This window comes from Panthera tigris, chromosome E3 (genome assembly GCF_018350195.1).
Source record: "Panthera tigris isolate Pti1 chromosome E3, P.tigris_Pti1_mat1.1, whole genome shotgun sequence".
NCBI classification, from domain to species: domain Eukaryota; kingdom Metazoa; phylum Chordata; class Mammalia; order Carnivora; family Felidae; genus Panthera; species Panthera tigris.
The window spans coordinates 22,149,443-22,172,317 of record NC_056675.1 but is presented as its reverse complement, the minus strand read 5'-3'; the positions used below and the strand labels follow the sequence as shown (position 1 = coordinate 22,172,317).

The following is a 22,875-nucleotide window of genomic DNA, read 5'->3' as shown; positions in this document are numbered from 1 at the left end:
GAGCCAGGACTTGAGTTCGGTTCTGCCTGACTCCGAAACCCACACTTTGAGGCGCCTCCTGCCTGACTTCTGGGCATTGTGGCTTGACCTGTAGAGCTCCGTGTACCCCGTTCCCTACCCCGTTCCCACTGTCGGTCTGAGAGGTGGGATCTGAGTGCAAAGAGTTTATTTGGGAAGTGATCTCAGGGGGCACCGGGAGAAGACCGGGGACGTCAGCTCCGGCTGCCGGCACAAAATAGCACACGCCAGGTGGGCTTACACAGCAGACATTTATTTTTTCACAGTTTTAGGGGCTGGAAGTCTAAAATCAAGGGGCCAGCAGTGTTGGTTTTTCTAAGATCTCTCTACTTGGTTTGCAAATGGCTACTGTTTGGCTGTGTCCTCACAAGGTCTTTTCTCTGTGCACACCTCTGCTGTCTGTGTGTCCTAATCCCCTCGTCTTTAAGGACACCAGCCAGATTGTATGAGGGCCCACCCACCCAAATGGCCTCATGTTAACTTAATCGCCTCTTTAAAGGCCCTCTCTCCCCAAACAGTCACATTCTGAGGTCCTAGGGGGTAGGGCTTCAACATAGAAATTTGGGTCACAGGAGGGGACAGTTTGATCCATAACGGGAAGTAAGACCGGGGAGAAGGAAAGAAGCAAATGAGGCATGCTTTACTGAGCAGGTTATCGCTGTAGGCAGATGGGGCCCTGACCCCACTGAGGACACGAGGGAGATCGTGTCAAACACTCTCAGGATTATCCCATCCCGAGAGCAAGCCAACGGCTGCAACGGGAGCATTAACTCCCCAACACTCCGGGTCCAGGAGGAAGCCCTCAGGCTGAGATGCAGCTGCCCGCTGGAGGGGGAAGTCGCGAATGGGACGGTGAGTGCCAAGGGCACACGGGTGTCTGCTGCGTCAGCTGTGCCGCCACCACCACCCCGTCTACTCCTGAGTCCACTGGATTCTCACGTGACAGCACCTGGCTCCAACCCAACCCTGGTTGGTTGCAACAGGCCCATCTTAAAACGATCTTTCTACAAGTGCATTTGTTAACAAGTAACAAAGTCAAGTCAGAGGGCTTCCATCAGAGTCTGCTCGGTTTCCAGTTTTTGCTGCCCTTCCCATCGTACAGCAGGAGCAAAGTCACCGCCACGCCTTCTGGTGCAACTTTGTAAGAGGCTCTGACTGCAAATGGCAGAACCGCACTTCAAATTGGCTTAAAAATACAGGGCAAGGGTGGGGGGGAGGGGCGGTTCACAGGCTCACATCACTGAATATGCCAGTGCTGCTGGAGCAGGAGTTCAAAACATAACTTTGGGGACTGGTCTTTCTAAACCTCAGGGCTCAGTTTTTCTATGTTGACCTTTTTTTTTTTTTTTAATGTTTATTTGTGTGTGAGAGAGAGAGAGCAAAAGGGACAGAGACAAGCAGGCTCTGTACCATCAGCACAGAGCCCGATGCGGGGCTCAAATCCACAAACCGTGAGCTTGTGACTCAAGCCGAAACTAAGACTCAGACGCTTAACCGACTGAGCCACCCAGGTGCCCCTGTGTTGGCTTCTTCTGCAAGCGGGCTGTCTCTCTCTCTATAATGATACAGGTGAGCTCCAGATCTATGTCCTACCAGTAGTTCCAGCAGTTAGGATGCTTTTTTTTTTTTTTTTTTTTGGCTGCTAATAACAGAGAAACGGGCTCAACAATAAGGACAGAGCCTAGGCTCTAGAGGTGGGCTGGACTCCCTCTGTTTCACTCAGCCGTTCGGTGAATATAGCCAAGCCTACTGGGCAACAAGTTCAAGTTTGAAGGACACAACAGATGAGCTTCTATGGAATCTCTTCTTGACCTCTCCTCCAATCTGGCCCCCACACAGAATGCCAAGTGACACTTTACAATGCAATTGTAAGTATATGACTCCCCTGACCGAAACCCCTCAGGGACCGCCCCCTGCTTCACCAGCACAAACACACCCTCTGGCAGATGAGTCGTCTTCAATCCCCATCAGAAAGGAGGATCCGCTAGTCCAGAGCTATACCAACTCCCCTGCTCTTTGTCACACTGTGGTCTCAAGGGTCCTTGATCTTCTGCACATCCCACAAAATATCACTGATCCACCATACCAGTGACACCATGCTGATCAGCCCTGGTGGGCAGGAAGTGCAAAATCTCTGCACATTCTGGGGTGCCACAGGATAGGAGACGCGGTCGACACAGATTCGGGAGGCTGCTGCATTGGTGAGGTTTTCCTTCCAGCCTTGTGGTCCAGGGTATCCCCCCCAAGACAAAGGAAAGCACACTGCACTTGGCAGTTCATATCACTAAGAAGGATAGCACAAGGTAGGCCTCTTGAGGCCTTAGGGATAACTCACACACACGGAGATGCCCTTCTTGCTAACTCAGAAAGCAATGCGTTTGGTTTTTGTTTTTCCTTTTGTTTTTTAAATGTTTTCTTTTGAGAGAAAGAGACAGAGGGCGAGAGGGGGAGGGGCAGAGAGAGAGAGAGAGAGAGAGAGATTGAGAGGGAGACACAGAATCCGAAGCAGGCTCCAGGCTCTGAGCTGTCAGCACAGGACCCGACGCGGGGCTCCAACCCAGGAGCCGTGAGGTCATGACCTGAGCCAAAGTCGGCTGCTTAACGGACTGAGCCACCCAGGCGCCCCCTCAGCGCGTTTTGAATTATGCCCAGAGAAGAACAGAGCTTTGCAGGAGGGTTTGCACAATACAAGTGGATCTGCACTTGGAGCCACAGAACATGGCAGATCCCATGGCATAGAGGTGTCCACGATAGAAAGTGAGTCTGTGCAGAATCTCCAGAATCTCCAACAGGAGAATTGCAGCATAGACCCCAGGGTTCTGGTGCAACGCCATGCCACGTGCAGCGGAGAACTCTTTAATATTTGAGAAAGCGGCTCCTCGCGTGCTACTGGACTCTAGGAGACGGAAACCTCACCATGGAACACCGTCATGAGCTGACTGCTGTCAGACCCCTGAGTCATGAGAGTGGGCAAGGGAGGCAGAAATTCATAGTACAGTGGAAATGGCACCTTTGGGATCAGTCCCGAGCAGGTCCAGAGAGCGCAATTAAGCTACGCTACACAAACACGTGGCCCAGACCTCCCTGTATCTACCTCTCTTGCTCCAACACCCTTCCTCGGCTCCTGCCTATGTCCTGATGAAGGGTTTTCTACAGACCCCCTGGAAAAAGAGAAAATCCAAGCCAAGCTCATGGATGGATTGGCTCAATATATTGGTGTGAGCTCAAAATGTACTTCTCCTGCACTGTATCCCCACTCAGAGGCAGCTTTGAAAGAACGTTAGGCAGAGGACCTGGTCACCAACTTTGTGAGAAGAGAGAAGTAGCCCGAGTCAACATACGCTAACTTCTTGGCAGCGGTGAATGGCTCAAATGATTGGTCGGGAGCCTTGAAGGAGCAAGATCAGAAGGTCAGAGATCTTGAGGCCGAATTACGTCACTGGATCTGTGGGAGAGACATGGCGTGTGTGGGCCCTGGTGCCTCCGGTCAATAACCATCACAGGGTATCCATTGAAAGGAAGCAATTGGGCCACGGGGTGGGCAGCGTGACTTTTCCGGTGGAGACCAGCCGGCCTCTTCATTCAGCTACAACTGTGCCATAACTCTAAGCCTTTGAATGGAGCAACTAGGTGGCAGATTTGGAGGCTCAGCAGGGTCTCAACGACACGTGCTCCCTCCCACCAAGGCTGATCTAGCCACTGCCGGCATCATCTATGGACACTAAACCCTCAGTATGGTGCGGTCCCTGGCAGACCCAGCCAGCCAACGGGTGGCAAGTTGATTGCATTGGATCATTTCCACCCCGGAGCGGGCAGTGATGTCTCCCTATGAGGATTCACTTGGATTCCAAGTATGGGTTAATATGCCTTTCCTGCCCATGGCGGCCACCACTATCTGAAGCCTCACAGAGTGTCTGCTTTTCCATCATGGGATCTTGGGTAACAAAGTCTTGCACCAAGGGCCTCCTGTTTTATGATGAAGGAGAGGCCACCGTGGACATGATATTCCATGTCGCTCAGAAGCTGCCTAACGGAACCCAGAAATGGCTTCTTAAATGCAAAACTAGGGCGCTGAGGTGGCTCAGTCAGTTGAGTGTCCGACTCTTGGTTTCGGCTCAGGTCATGATCTCGTGGTTCTTGAGTTTAAGCCCTGCGTCGGACTCTATGCTGACAATGCAGAGCCTGCTTGGAAGTCTCTCTCTCTCTCCCTCTCTCTGCCCTTCCCCTGCAATTCTCTCTCTCTCTTTCTCTCAAAATAAATAAATAAATCTAAAAACATAAAATAAAATAAAAAATAAAAGCACAATTAAGACACCAGCTTGGGGATGACACCTTGCAGGGGGAGGTCAGGTGCTGTCCTTCAAGACATAGTATGTACTTTGCCCCAGTAGCCATTATAGGGCAGCGTGTTCCTACCAACAAAGTTATAATGCATAGATCTGAGAACCAAGAGTAGCATCACTACCCCTCCACCCTCACACCCAGTGACCCACTTAGGGAACCTGTGTTTCCTCTCCCTGCAACTTTAAGCTCTGCTGAACTGGAGGTCCTGATTCCTAGGGGAAGGACACTCCTGGCAGGTGACATAATAACCATTCCACCGACCTAAAGGAAAGCTGCTACCTGGTCATTTTGGGCTCCTTAGCCAGTAGCCCAACAGGCAGAAAAAGCAGTTACTGTATTAGCTGAGCTAATTGACTCTCATTATCACTAGGATATAGGATCACTGCTACGTAATGAGGACAGAGGAGAGGATTCTGAAGCTCTGAGGGTTTGCCGGGGTGCCCTTTGGTGCTCCTGTGCCTGATTTTAACCGTGAAAAGGCAACTACAACAACCCCAGCCTCCTTCAGGCCTGGAAACCAGGGGCTCAGAGCCCTTAGGGATGGAGATCTAGGCTAACCGTCCAGACAAGCAAAATCAGTGGCCAAAATAAGCACATGAAAAGATGCTCAGCATCATCAGTCTTCAGGGAAATGCAAATCAAAACCAAAATGAGATAGCACTTCCCACCCACCAGGATGGCCATAATCAAAAAAGAAGAACAGTGTTGGTGAGAAAGTGAAAAAATCGGAACCCTCGTACATCGCTGGTGGGAATGCAAAATAGCACAGCTGCTTTGGAAAACAGTTTGGCAGTTTCTCAAGAAGTTAAACTATGAGCTACCATTATGACTAAGCAATTCCACGCCTAGGTAGAGACCCAAGAGAAATGGAAACACCTGTCCGCACAAAAATCTGTGCATGAATATTCCCAGCAGCGTCGCCCGACATAGCCAAAAAGTGGAAACAACCCAAATGTCCATCTTACACGGGTGAACAAAATAGTATATTCATGCAATAGAATCATCCAGCCATGAAGGAACACGGTACTGATATATGCTACCACTTGGATGAGCCTTCGAAATACGCTGATTGAAAGAAGCCGGACACAAACTGTAAAAAAAAAAAAAAAAAGCAGCGGGGTGGGGAGCGCCTAGGTGGCTCAGTTGGTTAAGCAGCCGACTTCAGCTCAGGTCATGATGTGGCGGTTTGTGAGTTCGAGCCCTGTGCCAGGCTCTGTGCTGACAGCTTGGACCCTGGAGCCTGCTTCGGATTCTGTGTGTCTCTCTCTGCCCCTCCCCTGTTTGCGCTCTGTCTCTTTCCCTCTCTCTCAAAAATAAATAAACATTAGGGGAAAAAAAAATTTAGGTGGGGGGGCACCTGGGTGGCTCAGTCAGTTAAGAGGCAGACTCTTGGTTTTGGCTCAGGTCATGATCTCCCAGTTTTGTGAGCTCAGGCCCCACATCAGGCTCTGTACTGGCAGCACAGAGCTTGTTTGGGATTCTCTCTCTCTCTCTCTCTGCCCCTTCCCCACTCATGCTGTCTGTGTCTCTCTCAAAATAGAAAAAGAAAGAAAGAAGCCAGACACAAAAAACCATTTAGTGGCTGATTCCATGTACATGAAATTTCCAGAAAGGCAAGTCCACAGAGACAAGACAGAGGGCAGATAAGGGGCTGCCAGGGATTGGGTGGGGAGCAAACAGAGGAATAAGGGGGGAGCGACCCCTAGTGGTGGTGTCTTCTGGGGGTGATGCAAGCATTCTGAAATTAGACAGCGGGAATGGTTGCACAACTTTGTGAGTACCCTAAAAACCACAATTCTGCACAAACTGTTCAAAGAGCGAATTTTATACTTTGTGAGTTATATCTCTTAAGAAGAAATCGATGAGACAAAAAAAAAAAAAATTGCTGGCCAAGAAGTGGAGGAGACTTGAGAATGGATAGTAAAGATAGTCTGGCCTCAGGACCAACTGAAATAGTGGATGTGGGGCTTATCCCACCAATGCTCCTGTTGGCGATCTTTTTTTAAGAAATTGTGATAATGGGCTCCCACCTGGAGGGACAGAGGGACAAGACAGAGTGAGGAACCTAACAGGAAGTAGGAGGGAGTTAGCAGCCCCTGCGAGCAGCTGTGATTCTTCGCCTGGGGCTCTGTCTGGCCACTGAGGCCACTTGGCCCACCTGCAAGAGAGTCTCGGCATGCCCTCAAATGCTGATGAAAATGGGGGGACCAACACCCCATCTCTGTGGTCAGGATAACTCTATGATGCGTGTTCTAAATTTTTTTTTAATGTTAATTTATTTTTGAGAGATAGAGAGAAGGGGAGGTACAGAGATAGAGAGGGGGACAGAGGATCCTAGGCAGGCTCTGCACTGCCAGCAGAGAGCCTGATGCGGAACTTGAACTCACAAACCACGAGATTGTGACCTGAGCTGAAATTGGTCGCTCAACCAACTGAGCCACATAGACACTCCTATGTTGCGTGTTCTACGCAACCTCCCAGAGTCCCCAGTGGGGTTCACACCCCAGTTGGCCACAGCAATAACCTGTTCCATTAAACACTTCTAACTGGCTGTCTTCCTTCCCTGTCTCATGACTCTAATTCCCTACTGGCGCTTCCTGGGATCAATTACCAAATTGGCTAGTTGCACTCACAACCTTGTTCTGAGATCTGCTTCTAGAGGAACTCTCTTGGAGACAACTCCACTCCAGGCAGGGTCTCCCCAATGGCCATCAGTAAATTCAAGTTTATGACTTATCTTTTCAGCAACTGTGGGGAAGAGATAGATTATTTATGGTCCTGGGAGGAGGGGCGGGGGGTAAAATAAAGATCTCTGAGGCATTTACCAGTAGAAAAGGCAACTCTTTGAGATTTCCAAAATTTCCTTGGCCCCAGCACATTTCCAGCAGCTGTCAAAGTAAGAAGCCACTAGTGTCTTGAAAGAATCTTGGTGTCCCATTGGGGTGGAATCACGGCCTGTGAAATACTCCCCAAACTCTTCTTTTAAGGGGAACATTCCAAGATGTCTCTAGCATGCTGACAGATGTTTCTAGATACACCATATCTACCTTAACCAGGACAATAGACATGATATGAAGCAGAGTATTTTAAGTGAAGGGGCAAACAAAGTAAGTTATTGCAAGCCACCCCAGAAGCCTAGGCTTTTTTTTTTTTAATTTCTTAATGTTTATTTGTTAACTTATTTTTGAGAGAGAGAGACAGAGAGAGAGAGACAGAGCATGAGCAGGCAAGGGGCAGAGAGAGAGGGAGACACAAAATCCGCAACAGGCTCCAGGCTCTGAGCTGTCAGCTCAGAGCCTGATGCGGGACTGGAACCCACAAACTGTGAGATCGTGACCTGGGCCAAAGTCGGATGCTGGAGCCACCCAGATGCCCCTGAAGCCTAGATATTTTGATGGCCCCACAAAGTTCATCTGAAATGTGGGGATGGGGTGGGCGCTGAAGGTGGGCTCGGAGGCTGCTCTGAGGCTCTGCAGGTCCTGGCTGACACAGAGGCCCTGTTCTCTTTCTGGTGGGGTTGGGGCTGGGGCGGGGCATGAACAGCATTTCTGCAGGGAAGTACTTAATAAACCAACTCTAATTGGCTGGGTATGGCTTTGTAGATAAGTAAAGTGTTAGTTAGCTTCAGGCCCCGCTAAGGGAGGCCGGTCAGGGGATGCCCTCAGGTCTGAGTTCTCCCGGGGCAGTTTCTTTTGGAAAACAAAGATTCAAGATAAGCATGGAATGCTGTGACCATTTCTTCTGCTCTGTGGGAGGGTACCTGCGGGAGGCTCTCTGAATCGCATACAAGACCTAGGCCAGCGTGACTAATATGTCATAAATATGGCCTCTCTGTGTAAAGGTGATTCATGCACAGCTTGGCTGTTGTGGTTGCAGCCGTGTGATTGAGGGAACAACAGAATCTACGTGCATGGGTACCCCTGGCCGTCCTGATGAGATAAAGCTGTGCAAGCTGAATCTCATCCTTCTCAACTGGGGGCTGTTTTGTCCCCCACGAGATATTTGGAAACGTCTGGGGACGTTATTAGCTGTCACGGCTAGGGAAAGAATGCTACTGAAATCTAATGAGTAGAGGTCAAGCATGCTGCTAAACATCCTAGAATGTGCAGGGCAGCACCCCACAACAAAAGATTTTCCAGCCCAAAATGTCACTAGTGGGAGAAACTGTATTGCGTTAAAGGCTGTTGTGCCTTTTCAATCTGATAGCCAACCCAAGCTTGTAACCAAAGCTATCATGCTGCACAGGCTGACCTTGATCAGTCCCCAAGAGTGTACTTATACTGCCGAGGTAAGCACGTCGTGGCGCTACTGAGGATTATCAACTTGTTTATTCTCCGCTGGAAGCAGATGCTAATGCTGAGGCCTCGCCCTCCAGCAGGGGAAAGCTCAGCGCGGCTGAGGGGGTTTCTTACAATCCAGCGGGAGCAGTCTTGCAGGAGTCCACTAGGGGGCAGCCATCAGCAGCATCCTCTTGCGAAGGTGGCTTAAAATTAAATCAAAAAATAAAATAAACCAAGAAAAGCTCTGCTGCCTGTCACCGTGCTGTCCTTAAGAGAAGCGAAAGAGCCTGGAGAAAGAGAGACACATGGGCGAAAATTCCAGTTCTGCCACGCGCCCGTATTTGCCAAGAAAATAATACACGCAGACAGACGGCACAACGTATATTTCCGAGGAAATTTTTGTCAGTGAAAATATATGTAAGCACTGTCAACATATCGGTATGGAAAGTTATTTTAAAGTGGCTTTATAAAGACACGTTTTTCTTTTTAAAAACATATAGTGTAAGTTTCATAAGTGCACATGCACATGAAACAAAATTCCAAACACACAAAACAATACACATGGATCTATATAGTAGCTCTCTATCATACAGCTGCAAAGTCGGCAAGAAAAAAAAATTAGAAGTGTTGTCGTTCTACATGTTGGTATAAATGTAGAGCTGGAAGGGCACAAGTGGGTCCAAGCACTTTGGAAAACAGTAGGACATTCTTCAAGATGTGCAATTCCTCTCCTCATGCAGATGGGCACAAGGAGACATGTTCAAGGTTATTCATAGGAACACTGTTCCTTTTTTATTATTTTTTAAGTTTATTTATTTTGAGAGAGAGAGAGAGAGACAGAGTACACAAGAGGGGGAGGGGCAGAGAGGGGGAGGGAGAGAGAGAATCCCAAGTAGACTCCACCGTTGACACAGAGCCCAATGTGGGGCTCGAACCCACGAACTGTGGGACCATGACCCAAGCCGAAGTCAAGAGCCGGACGCTTAACCGACTGAGCCACTAGGCACCCCAGGAGCATTGTTCTTAATGCAGTCGGAAATATCCCATATGTCCATCTGCAGTAGAGTGCATAGATAAATTGTGGCATATTCATATAATGAATATGATTCTACAGTGATTGTCAATCTTTTTCGTCCCAGGACTTCTTTACTTCTTAAAATCTACCAACTGCCCTCAGAGAGCTTTTTTTTACATGGTTACAGCTCTATGTACTTGCCAGATAAGACATTTGAACTGAGAAACTTTTGATATATGTATGTATTAATTCATTCTTAAAATAATAAACATATAACATAACAATTATATTGTTATGAACAATAACTTGGTTAAAAAAAAACTAGCAAGAATGGCAGAATTACTTTACATTTTTGCAAATCTCTTTAATGTCTTCCTTTATAGAAGATAAATGAGTGGGGTGCCTGGGTGGCCCAGTCCATTAAGCGTCTGACTTCGGCTTGGGTCATGATCTCATGGTTTGTGAGTTTGAGCCCCGTGTCAGGCTCTGTGCTGACAGCTCGGAGCCTGGAGCCTGCTTCGGACTCTGTCTCCCTCTCTCTCTCTGCCCCTCCCCTGCTGGTATTCTGTCTCTCTCTCTCAAAAATAAATAAACGTTAAAAAAAAAAGAAGAAGATAAATGAGTTCTTGAATCTGCTTCTGCATCCAGTCTGTTGCAATACTGCACACCGTGTAGCTTCTGGAAAGCTCCACAGTACCCTCGTGAGAGAATGGAGATTAAAAAAGGCAAATAACTTCTCAGGCAAACTTATATACTATGGAGGTGTAGTTGGTAGTATGAAAACAGTTTTGACTTCTTGGATGGCCTGATTTTGAGAAGCACCACAATGTAGCGATGAAAATGTGCTACATCAGTATGTGGGATGTCATAGACTGCTCTCACAAATATCATATTGAACAAAAGAATACATTTGGGGGGGAGGGGGGTAGAGAGGGAATGGGGAGTTATTATTTCCTGGGTACAGAGTTTTAGTTTTGCAAGATGAAAAGAGTTCTGGAGATGGATGGTGGTGAAGTTTGCACGACCCTGTGAAGCACTCAATACCAGTGAAATGTATACTCACAAGTTGTTAATATGGTGAATCGTATGTCATGTGTATTTTACTACAATTTAAGTTTTTAAAAGAATATGCTTGGGGCGCCTGGGTGGCTCAGTTGGTTAAGCGTCCGACTTTGGCCCAGGTCATGATCTCGCGGTCCGTGAGTTTGAGCCCCACGTCGGGCTCTGTGCTGACAGCTCGGAGCCTGGAGCCTGTTTCAGATTCTGTATCTCCCTCTCTCTGACCCTCCCCCATTCATGCTCTGTCTCTCTCTGTCTCAAAAATAAATAAAGGTTAAAAAAAAAAAAAAAGAATATGCTTGGTTAGATTCCATTCATATAATAACATTTCAAAACAGCCCAAACTAAACGAAATTATTTAAGTACACATACATGTGTAGTAAATCTTTAAGACCAAGGGGAATTATTATTGCAAAATCAAGATGGTCAGTACTCTTGGGAGAGAAGAATGGGGCTGTAATTGGAGATTGATGTGACTAGTACTGTACATACTCTTTTAAAGATTTTACTTATTTTATTTATTTATTTAAAAAAATTTATGTTTATTTAATTTTGAGAGTGAGAGAGACAGAGCACAAGAGGGGAAGAGGCAGAGAGAGAAGGAGACACAGAATCTGAAGCAGGTTCCAGGCTCCAAGCTGCCAGCACGGAGCCTGACATGGGGCTGGAACCCACGGACCATGAGATCATGACCTGAGCCAAAGTCAGACACTTAACCAACCTAGCCACCCAGGCGCCCCTTAATTTTTTTTTAATGTTTACTTATTCTTGAGAGAGACAGAGACAGAGTGTGAGCAGGGGAGGGACAGAGAGAGAGGGAGACACAGAATCTGAAGCAGGCTGCAGGCTCTGAGCTGTCAGCACAGAGTCTCACATGGGGATCGAATTCACAAACCGCTAGATCATGATCTGAGCTGAAGTCGGACGCTTAACCGACTAAGCCACCCAGGTGCCCCAGATTTTTTTTTTTTAAGTAATCTTTAAACCCAGTGTGGGGCTCAATCCCACAACCCCGAGATCAAGAGTCACATGCTCCATCAACTGAGAGCCAGCCAGGCACCCTGTATGTAATTACTCTTTAAGCTGAACATATTTTATGCATTTTCTACATGTATATGTATATATAATGGATTACTCTCATTAAAAGTCAAAAGGCATTCAGAGAAGAAAGGACAGACTATTGAGCAAACAGTACTATAACAATTGCAAACCTATGTGCAAACAAAAATAATCCTTGACCCATAGTCAAAAATTAACTCAAAATGGAGGACAGGCCTAAATGTAAAACCTTAAACTATAAAACGTCCAGAAGAGGGGTGCCTGGGTGGCTCCACTGGTTAAGCATCCAACTTCGGCTCAGGTCATGATCTCACAGTTCTGTGTGAGTTTGAGCCCTTCATCGGGCTCTGTGGTGACAGCTCAGACCCTGGAGCCTGCTTCAGATTCTGTGTCTCCCTCTCTCTCTGCCCCTCCCCCATTCACGTTCTTGTCTCTCTGTCTCAAAAATAAATAAAACATTAAAAAAAATTTTTTTAAACGTCCAGAAGGAAACATAAGGGATTTGTTATCTCGAGTTATGCAAAAAATTCTTAGATAAGACAGAAAAAGCACAATCCACAAAAGAAAATTTTGATGTGTTGAACTTCATCAAAATTTTAAAACTTCTGCTCTTTAAAAGACATGAAGGAAATGAAAAGACAAACCTAAGAGAAAATATTTGCAAAACACATTCTATATATACAAGAAAAATACAAAGAACACATGAAACTCCATAATAAGAAAATGAACAACACAGTTTTAAAAAAAGTTAACATATTTGAATAGATAATTCACTAAAGAAGATACATAGACTGTCAGTGAACAATCTGAAAATGAAATTAAGGAAATGAAAAGACAAGCCACAGACTGGGAGAGAATACTTGCAAAACACATTCTATATATATACGAAAAATACAGTGAAACTCCATAATAAGAAAATGAACAACCCAGTTTAAAAATTGTCAAAATATTTGAAAAGACAATTCACTAAAGAAGATACAGACTACCAATGAACAATGTGAGAATGAAATTAAGAAAACGATTGCATTTACAATAGCATGAAAAAGAATAAAACACTTAGGAATAAATTCAACAACAGAAGAGGAAGATTTGTACAATGACTATTACAAAACATTGTTGGAAATAAAGAAGACCTAAATAAATAAAAAGCCACTCTGTCTTCACAGATCAGAAATCTTAATAATGTTAAGATGGCAATACTTCTGGTTGACAAATTCAGTGCAATTTGTATCAAAATTCCAGCAGGAATTTTTTTTGCAGAAATTGATAAGCTAATCATAAAATTCATATCCTTGAATATCCAAAACAATCTTGAAAAAGAACAAAGTTGAAGGACTCTCAATCACTTCCTTCAAAATTTGCTATAAAGCTGCAGTAATAAGAAAGTGTAGTACTGGGTTTAAGGATACACTTACATAGATCAATAGAATAGATTTGAAGAGTTCAGAAATAAACTCTTATATTTATGGCTAATTAATTTTCAACGTTGGGTGCCAAGACTACCCAGTGAAGAAAGAACAGTCTTTTCAACAAAGAGTCCTGGGACAGTTGCTCTCACACATAAAAAGGAGTGGAGTTGGACCCCTACCTCACACCATGTGCAATACTTAACTGAAGGTGAATCATAGAACTAAATATAAAGGCAAAACTATAAAATGCATAGAAGAAAACATAGGAATAATTCTTTGTGACTGTAGATTGGGCAATGATTTCTTAAATATGACACCTACATATATATATATATATATATATATATATATATATATAAAATTTTTTATCAAAATTAAAGCTTTTGTGCTTCAAAGGACATCATCAAGAAAATGAAAAGATAAATCACATAATGGGAGAGAAAATATTTGCAAATTATATGTCTGATAAGGAACCTGTATCCAGACTATATAAAGAACTCTTATAATTCAATAACAAAAAGACAACCCAATTTAAAAATATTCAAAGGATTTGAATACATATATGTCTAAAGAAAATATACCAATGGCCAATAAGCACATAAGATGCTCAACATCATTGTGTCATCAAGAAAATGAAAATCAAAACCACAATAAGATAGAATTTTATATCAACCCACCAGATGGCTGTAATCAAAAAAGAGGACAATCATGAGTGTTGGTGAGGATGTGGAGAAACAGGAACCCCCATACATTGCTGATGAAAATGTAAAACAGCATAGTTCTGTGGAAAATAGTCTGGTGGTTCCTCAAGAAGCTAAGCATAGAGAGACACCTGGGTGGCTCAGTCGGTCATGACTGACCAACTTTGGCTCAGGTCATGATCTCATGATTCACGGGTTCGAGCCCTGCATCAGGCTCTGTGCTGACAGCTCAGAGCCTGGAACCTGCTTCAGATTCTGTGTCTCCCTCTTTCTCTGCCCTTCCCTGGCTTTCGTTCACTCACTCTCAAAATAAATAAACATTTAAAAAACTTTTTTTTTTAAGAAGTTAAGCACAGGGGCGCCTGGGTGGCTCAGTTGGTTAAACATTTGTCTTCACGTCCGGTCATGATCTCACGGTTCATGAGTTCGAGCCCCACGTTGGTCTCCGTGCTGACAGCTCAGAGTCTGGAGCCTGCTTCGGATTCTGTGTCCTCCTCTCTCTCTGCCCCTCCCCTGCTGTGCTCTGTCTGTCTGTCTCTCTCTCTCAAAAATAAGTAAACATTAAAAAATTAAAACAAAGAAAAGAAAAAAGACTGACGATGCCATGTGCTAACAAAACTGCAGACTCACTGGACATCTCCTCCATCGCTGGTGGGAATGCAAAACGAAGCTTTGGGAAACAGTTCGGCATGTTTTCTTTTTCGTAAAGTCAAACATCCTCTTACCAGATGGCCTGATAATCCATTCTTAGGTATTAACCAAAGAGAAATGAAAACTCATGTTCATGGGGAAACCTACACGTTAATTTTATAGCAGTGTTATTCATAAACGCCAGAACAAGAGGTAACCCAGAGAGTCGACTGCTGAGCATGCCAACAGCGGGGCATGCACCCAGCGGAAGATTAGTCAGCAACAGGAGGGAATGGCCTGCTGCTGTTACAGCAAGAAGGAGGCATTTCAAGAAGCCGGCCTCAAAAGGCAACAATCTGTATAGCTCCATTTACGTGATAAGCTGGAAAAGGCCCATTTATAGGAACAGAAAACAGGTCAGTGGGTGCTAGGGGCCGGGAGTAGAGAGGGGCTGACTGCAAAGGAGCACACAGCAATTTTGGAAGTGGATGGAAATACTCTGTATCTTGGCTGCAGTGCTTGCTACGTGATTGTATGTCTTTGCCAAAAATCAGACAAGTGCAGGGGCGCCTGGGTGGCTCTGTCGGTTAAGCATCTGAGTTCAGCTCAGGTCATGGTCTCACAGTTTGTGAGTTCGAGCCCCACATCGGGCTCTGTGCTGACCGCCTGGAGCCTCCTTCAGATTCTGTGTCCCCTCTCTCTGCCTGCCCCTCCCCTGCTCATGCCCTGTCTCTCTCTCCCTCTCTCTTGAAAATAAATAAACATTAAAATTTTTTAAGAAGTCAGACAAGTGTAAACTAAAAAGGAGTGAATTTTTCTGTATGTAAATTATACTTCAATGAATCTTCCTTAAAAACAACAACAACAACAAAACGAGAGGCACAAGGGTGGCCTGATCCGTTGAGCATCCAACTCGGTTTTGGTTCAGGTCACAATCTCCCAGTTTGGGGGTTCGAGCCCCACATCGGGTTCTATGTGGAGCCTGCTTGGGATTCTCTCTCCCTCTCTCTCTGCCCCTCCTCCACTCACTCTCTCTCTTTCTCTCTCTCTCTCTCTCTCAAATAAATAAATAAATAGGAAGGGGAAAAAGAAGTGGTCCTTCCTCTACATCACTGAACCAACCATTCAATTCTATTTTCCCTTCCCAGAAGATAGTCACTGTTACCAGTTTGTAGATCCTTTCAGGCTTCTCAGAAATAGTCTAGATATATACAAGTGCACATGAATACTTGTATGTGTATATACATTTACATGTGTATAAATTTACATATGTACTATGTGTATGTATATGTATATGTATATGTATATGTATATGTATATGTATATGTATAAATAACTTTGGGAACATATTATACACTGGTCTTTGCTTTGCACCTAACTATATGTTTTAAACATCCTTCCACATCATTTTATAGCGGCTGGTCTCATCCTTTTTTCTTTTCTTTTTTTTCTTTAATTTTTTAAAAATGTTTATTTATTTATTTATTTTTGAGAGAGAGATGGTGAACAGGGGAGGGGCAGAGAGAGAGGGAGACAGAATCCCAAGCAGGCTCGGTGAACTTGAACCCACCAACCGTGAGATCATAACCTGAGCCCAACTGATTGAGCCACCCAGCCGCCCCCTTTTCTTCTGCTTTTTTAAAGCAGGCGGGCAATTTGGCTAACCTCGAATTGCAGACTGCCTCCACAGGGGTGAGTGACAACTGGAACATCGGCTCACTCTGCTTAGCTTTAGCCCTGAATACAAGCGTTCTGCTAGAGATGCGAGCAGAGCTCATACAGAGAATTTGGGGCTCCCCTCCTCTCGATGTTCCTCTTCCAGGACTCCCGACTCAACACCCCGGGGCTGTTTGCACACCCCCCTGTCCTCTGGCTCTTCCGGCAGGTAAAATCAGGTGTCCTGGCAGAGTTTGGGCCACCGTCTCTCGGCACAGATTTGCCACCTTTGAAAACGGGACACTCACCCTGGACGTGTCCCTTTCTTCCAAGTGACGACATCCCTCTGGCACCTCCCTGTGTTGGGTTGTTCGCCAGTGTCTTCAGACAGTTTGAGTTTGTATGGGGGTGGGGTTTGCGATTTGTCCAGTTGAATGTTATTGTCTGCACAGGATCCATCTGGGAGGAGATCCGCAGCCATGACTGGGAGCGGAATTTTGCCTCACTCTTTAACTGCCACATTTCACCTTCCAGACACCCCTGCAAGAAAGGTGTCATTCTGCCTCCTGTCTGCAGAGCAGTAGGTGATATGGGCCCATCGGACCCCAGATCATTTGAGCATTTGGGAATGGCCTCTGTTTTGGCTTTGTTTGTTTGTTTGTTTTTCCTGTTTGTTTTGAAATAAAAACACTTTCACTATGACCTTGGAAACGTCACTTAACCTCAGTTCTCATTTGTAAATCTGAATAATCATGAGACTTTCCTCACGAGGCAGTCCCGAAGGGCAATGAAATGGGCAACCGTGGCCGATGTTTATATGCGGTACTTCGTGCAGGGACCGCCCTCAGGGGCTTTATTCCTTGCAACGGCCTATGAATGAGGTATTATTATCATCAGCTCCATTTGACGACGGTGAGGAGACTGGGGCACGGTGAGCTTACGCGACTCGCTCCGTGCCCTCCTGCAGGCAGTGGCGGAGCCCGGCTTCGGCCAGAGGCTGTGGCGTCTGCATCCGGGAGCTCAGCCACGTGCCCCTGGAACGGGGGTCTTAATCCTGCGTGCGTCAGACTCACGTGCCAGTCCTGCAAATATCTGCTGAGTCAGACTCCCCAGCCTCCGCGTTTGCAATCAACCTCCATGCCTCGGCACGGTCGGTGCCGGAACACAGGCATTCCCCACGCTGGCTTCCTTCTCCTGACTCACCGGCTCTTCACCAAGTTCTAGGACTGGACTATTAGGGTTGCCTCTGACCCATTCCTGACACATCTATGTCACCAGCCCGCATGTCAGGAGGAACAGGTTCTAGCTGCCTCAAGGGGAAACAGCCGTCCTGGGATCATCCTTCTCCACCTGTCTGAAGCTATACCCGGTCATGTGACCAGTGCGAGAGCTACTGTGAGCCACGGTGGATGTGTCACCCAACGTCTCGGTCTTTTAAGTAAACTACACCGTGTTATCCCGAGCTCCTTCAGTTTCCTGGAAACTCCCAGGATGTTTCAGAAGGCAGAGTTCAGCTGTAACTTGGATGGTAAGAACCCATGGAACCAGCCATAGTCAGATGGCCCTGAACGTTAAAATAGGCTGGCCCTGAGTTCTCATACCCCTTTAGGACATTCCTCTCTCAAATCAAAATTTCTTAGTATGGGTGGGGGTGGAGGGGGGGGCGCTGGGCACCTGGGTGGCTCAGTAGGTCAAGCGTCTGACTCTTGATTTCGGTTCAGGTCATGATCTCACAGTTTATGGGTTTGAGCCCCGGAGCCTGCTTGGGATTCTTTCTCTCCCGCTCTCTGCCCCACCCCCACTCGTTTTCTCTCTCTGGCTCTCTCTCTCTCTCTCTCTCTCTCAATATAAATAAATAAACACTTTAAAAAATTATTTGTTTAAAGAGCTTTTATGGTCCAACATGGCCCCTGCTTATCTCTGACCTGAGCCCAGTCACTCCCCATCACCATCCACACTTGAGCCGCACCAGCCTTTTGACTGTCATGAATGTCACCTCAAGACTCTTACGCTTGCCATTCATCCTACCTAGAGACTTCTTCCCCTGGCACCTCACACGGCTAGTTCTTTCTTGGCATGCAAATGCCAGCTTCAAGGTCACCTCCTCACAGAGGCCATCCGTCTGGTGTAAAGTCTCCCTTCTTCTCCCTGCCCCCTCACTCTCCATCTGGCTAACCCTGTCTTATTTTCTTCATAATACGGCTTTCCGTAACTGTCTCCCCTTTGCTCCTCTAGGTGTTTACTTTATCTCTCTAACACTAGGAGAGCGAACGCTCTGCCCGTCACCGTCCCTGCTGTGTCCTGAATGCTAGAAGCCAGCCAGGAACCACGTCTAGAACACTCTGTAAGTATCTATGAGATGAATGAGAGCCTCTGCCATCAGCGCTTTCTCTCTCCCTACCCCCACCCCCCCCACCCCCGTCCTCCAGACCAGCGTCCTCCAGCAGCAAAGCCAGCAAACTGAAGGCACATTGTGTCCCCGAACAGGCACAGGTGTAACACACGCCACCAGGAACACCTGGCGGGGAGAGTAAGCTCACCGACTGGATTTGAATCCTGGCTCTGTCACTCCTAGCTGTGACCCCGGCCTCACCTCTGCAGTGTGTGACCTTGGGCTCCTCTCTGAGGGGCCTGTTGTCTTCCTGCGTGAAGTCAGGAAAAGAATCAGACCTACCTCACAGGGGCACGGAAGGTGAAATGGGGTAGGACACGTGAAGCACGTAGCACAGTGCCAGGCCCATCAGATGGGGCGTCCCGGAAGCAGGGTCGGGGAGGGGCACGCACAGAGCCTGACAAGCGTCCCCATTTGCACTTCCTCAAGGGAGGTTCAGGAGTCTGAGGGGACTTTCGAGGCCACTGCCCTGCTTTAATCTGCCAAGCTTGTTACTGCCAGAGAAGCCACGCAGAACCACTTATCAAGAGTCCTTTTGGGGCTTCCCAAATAATTACCCAGCACCTGCCAGGTGCCTTACAAAAGACACAGATGAGGCAGATGAGGAGGTCTGGGAGCTTCATCTAGGAGCAGAGACAAGATAAAAGCACACGACCAAAGAGGGTAAGTGGAAGACAGACAGAGGAGGGCCAACGGACAGTCTGTTGGCAGTCCCCCGGCTTTGCTCCTCGTACCTGAAGACAGGGCACCCTTCCATGGGCCCCTCTCTAGGATGCCTTGGCAATAAAACAGAGTCAGTGGTTTAGAGAATGCCCTTCCCATGCAGGCACACCCCTTTTTAAATCGCGGCTCCTGTGTGACCTCAAGCACATGACCTCACCTCTCTGAACCTCACTGCTGCATTTCTAAAATAGAGATACCAACTGGGACCCATTCACAGGGTTCTTGAGAGGATTTAAGGAAGTCTGTATTAAAAGTACTTGGCACAGGGTGGTGAATAGGAAACGCGAGTGGTAAATGCTAGCTGTTTTGTTTTTATGTTTATCCCAGTTGGAAGCGGTTCAACTTCAAAGAAACCTCTCTAGCATTTGCCACTTGCATTTATTATCCCAACAACACGTCCACGGCGCTTCTGTGCCAGGCTCTGTCATGGAATTGTCTTAACAACCTCATAAGGAAGGTGCTATTTTTTTTTCTTTTTTTTTTTAACACATAACATAAAATTTACCATCTTAACCATTTTTAAGTGTGCAGTTCAACGGTGTTAGGCATATTCATGTGGTTATGCGATAGATCTCTAGAATTCTTTGTGTTCCTTTTGTTTTTGCAAAAATGAAACTTTATAACCATTGAACATCATCCCCTCACTTCCCCGTCCTGTAACCCCTGGTTTCTGTTTCTAGAAAGGTACTATTTTAACTCTGTTTCACAAGTCAAGAAACCAAGATCAGCTACAGAATTTGAGGGACTCGGAGCAAAATGAAGACGACAAATGAAAATTATGAGGAATATCAAGATGATGACAGCAGAGCATTTCACCAGGCACAATCACATAGGACCTATGAAACGGGCCCTGGAGGAAACCAAGGGCCAGAGAAGTTAAGTTACTTTCCCAAGGTCACACAGCAAGTTTTGGAGCCTCTAAAAATCCTTTATTTATTGTAAACTCCCTGCAGGCAGGGGCTTTGAGGTCACTGGTGGCATGTTCTGATCCCGGGTCCTCAGGTCTCCACGAGTTTGATGGCCAAGTCCCCTCTTTGATTGTTTCTGAACGCAAGAAAACGAGAACCAAATTATAAACATATAAGCTAAACACGAGTTTTATTTACAGTTATGGCATTCAGTGCTGCAAAAGAGTTTAAGGAGCTAACCTATTTTTTGTTTCTATGAAAGAGACTTCATTTTTTCTGTGAGATTCTTTGCTGGTGATGGGAAGAAAGGAGAGATAAAATCTCAGGGGCACATCAATGCATTAATCATGGTCCTAATCTCATGACCTCTTATTATTATTATTATTATGCCCTTTTAGTTTAACTATTCTTTGTTTATTTTCAGTGCAGTAACGATTACCTCTGAACTCACCCAAGAACTAGCTTATTGCTGATAATTCATATCTCCTCTGGGCTCCTTACCCGTATCATTTTCCCATCTCAGACATGATCACTGTCCCGAATGTCACATGTCCTGGTTGCTAGTTTTCAGATGTGTTACATTTGCATGCCTAGCTAAATGATGTATTGTTTGCTTAAAAGCAAATTCATAGAAAGGGTATTTTGAAATTCACAGAAAGGGTATTTTATGCCATCTTCTGAGGCTTGCTTTTTTGACTCAAGAATAGCTGAAAAGAGTCCATCGCTGTGTCGTTACATAGACTGGTATTTTATTTATTTTCACTAGTATAGAACATTCCATTATCTGGACAGACTGTAATGTAGTTATCCATTGCCCTCTCATGGGCATTCAGGCTGTTTCAGATTTTTGCTATTAAAAAGAGAGCTTCCGGGGCGCCTGGGTGGCTCAGTCGGTTGAGCGTCCGACTTTGGCTCGGGTCATGATCTCACAGCTTGTGAGTTCAGGCCCCGCATCGGGCTCTGTGCTGACAGCTTGGAGCATTCTGTCTCTGTCTGTCTCAAAAATAAATAAACATTTAAAAAAAAAAAGAGAGAGAGAGCTTCCATGAAATTCTCATGTAAGTACATGAGTCAAATTTTGGCTTGGTTATATACCCAGGAGTGCAATTGCTGATTCATAGGGTATAGTAATGTATAGTAATGCTAAAATTTGCAAGAGAATGCCAAATCACTTCCCAAAATTACTGCTCTGAAGTATACCCCCCGGTGATCATAGGGGATCCCACTGATCTCCATCTCCCGCATATGGTATTGTCAACTTTTATAATTTTTCCAGTTGAATGAGTGTTGAATGAATAAATGATCGACTAATGGGGATACTATAGATTGTTCAGAAAAAATAAGTTCCTATGGTCAATCAATAACCTTTAACTTTAGGTCAATCAATAAATTAAGCAAATTAAGTGTGCTTTAAAATGTTGCCAAGAAGACAAAATGAAAAATTTCAAGTAAACTGTTGCAAAAATCTTACGAAAACTACAATCATTCCATCTGTTAGGAAATGCCATAAAATATAAATAGTTAAAAAAACAAAAGATAGGGGCGCCTGGGTGGCCCAGTCAGTTAAGCCTCTGACTTCGGCTCAGGTCATGGTCTCTCAGTTAGTGGGTTCCAGCCCTGCATTGGGCTCTGTGCTGACAGCTCAGAGCCTGGGGCCTGCTTCAGATTCTGTGTCTCCCACTTGCTCGCTGCCCCTGGCCTGCTTGCGCTCTGTCTCTGAATCTCTCTCTCAAATAAACATTTTTAAAAAATTATAAAAAACAAAAGATAAAAACTCCCTTTATAAAACACATGTATAATTTGCATCAAACCATAATACATATTTTGTGCTTTTCTCCCTTTCACAACAATAGATTTCACAATTTTAAAAGGGATAAAATGGTCTTTGCTTTATGTTATACCCTATACACAAATAATTCAAGGAGATTACAGAGTTTAATTTAAAATCGTGATGTCCAGGGGTGCCTGGGTGGCTCACTCGGTTAAACGTCTGACTTCGGCTCAGGTCATGATCTCACACTTCGTGGGTTCGAGCCCCGCGTTGGGCTCTGTGCTGACAGGTCAGAGCCTGGCGCCTGTTTCAGATTCTGTCTCCCTCTCTCTCTGCCCCTCCCCTGTTCATGCTCTGTCTCTGTCTCAAAAATAAACAGTAAAAAAAAAAATTTTTTTTTTAAATAAAATCATGATGTCCATACATAAACTGGGAAGAAACAGAAGCAAATAAATATCTAAGGTGGGTGCTAAGTGGCTAGGAACTACTTTTTACCATGCACAAGGAAAGGCGAAAAACATTAGGAATAAACATTGATGGGCTTTACTACATAAAAATGCAAAACCTGGGGGGCCTGGGTGGCTACTGGTTGAGCAACTCACTCTTGATTTCAACTTAGGTTGTGATCCCAGGGTTGTGAGATTGAGCCCTGCATTGAGCGCTGCGTTGAGTGTGGAGCCTGCTGAAGATTCTCTCAGGGATCCTGGGTGGCTCAGTCAGTTAAGTGTCCGACTGCAGCTCAGGTCATGATCTCACACTTCGCGGGTTTAAGCCCCACATTGTGCTCTGTGTTGACAGCTCAGAGCCTGGAGCCTGCTTCAGATTCTGTGTCTCCCTCTCTCTCTCTCTCTGCCCCTCCTCTGGTTGCGCTCTCTCTCTCTCTTTCTCTCTCTCTCTCTCTCAAAAATAA

The 22,875-nt window shown here is 45.7% G+C and overlaps 1 long non-coding RNA gene across 2 annotated transcripts; it reads left to right on the top strand.

Moving 5' to 3' along the window:
* The first annotated feature begins 17,613 nt into the window (after nucleotides 1-17,613).
* LOC122234675 lies at nucleotides 17,614-21,045 on the top strand. 2 transcript variants are annotated; one of them, XR_006212565.1, is made up of 3 exons: nucleotides 17,614-17,699; nucleotides 18,407-18,515; nucleotides 19,967-21,045. It is a non-coding gene; the product is annotated as an uncharacterized LOC122234675 (long non-coding RNA). The 2 variants fall into 2 exon arrangements; XR_006212566.1 differs by having other exon boundaries at nucleotides 17,618-17,699; nucleotides 18,434-18,515.
* Nucleotides 21,046-22,875: the final 1,830 nt, after the last annotated feature.